This window comes from Terrapene carolina, unplaced genomic scaffold (genome assembly GCF_002925995.2).
Source record: "Terrapene carolina triunguis isolate 2854851 unplaced genomic scaffold, T_m_triunguis-2.0 Scaffold136, whole genome shotgun sequence".
NCBI classification, from domain to species: domain Eukaryota; kingdom Metazoa; phylum Chordata; order Testudines; family Emydidae; genus Terrapene; species Terrapene triunguis.
This window is the reverse complement of record NW_020664487.1, coordinates 1,925,376-1,926,336: the sequence shown is the minus strand read 5'-3', so window position 1 is coordinate 1,926,336 and position 961 is coordinate 1,925,376.

Here is a 961-nt window from a genome sequence, read left to right as displayed (position 1 = left end):
TCAAATTTTAACTTGATGACCCCGTATGACCCCCACTTAATCAGAGGTTTATGCAACTTGTCCTCATATGACCTCATGACCGCTTCATGACCCCCCTACTGCTTGTAAATTCAGTTTCAGTGACCCCAGATGACCCCCCCTGCCTTCAAATTTTAACTTGATGACCCTGTATGACCCCCACTTAATCAGAGGCTTATGTAACTTGTCCTCATATGACCTCATGACCTCTTGATGACCCCCCTATTGCTTGTAACTTCAGTTTCTGTGACCTTAGATGACCCCATCTGCCTTCTAATTTTACGTTGATAACCTCGTATGACCCCTCCTTAATGAGAGGCTTATGCTACTTGTCCTCGTATGACCTCACTGACATCATTCCAACCCTCACTGACCCCTTCATGACCCCAATTGCTTGTACATTCAGATTCTGTGACCCTATATGACCCCAATTGCTTCCAAATTTTTGCTAGATGACCCTAATATGACCCCCCTTAATCAGAGGCGTATTCTACTTGTCCTCATATGACCTCATGACCCCTTCATGACCCCCTATGGTTTGTAAATTCAGTTTCAGTGACCCTAGATGACTCCAGCTGCATTCACATTTTAACTTGATGACCCTGTATAACCCCCACTTAATCAGAGGCTTATGCTACCTATCCTCATATGACCTCATGACCCCTTGATGACTCCCCTATTGCATGGAAATGAACTTTCTGTGACCCTAGATGACCCCAACTTCCTTCAAATTTTTCCTTGATGACCCCGTATGACCCTCCCCTTAATCAGAGGCTTATGCTACTTGTCCTCATCTGACCTCACTAACATCATTCCAACCCTCACTGACCCCTTCATGACCCCAGTTGCTTGTACATTCAGCTTCTGTGACCCTAGGTGACCCCAACTGCCTTCACATTTTAACTTGATGACCCCGTATGACCCCCCACTTAATCAGAGGCTT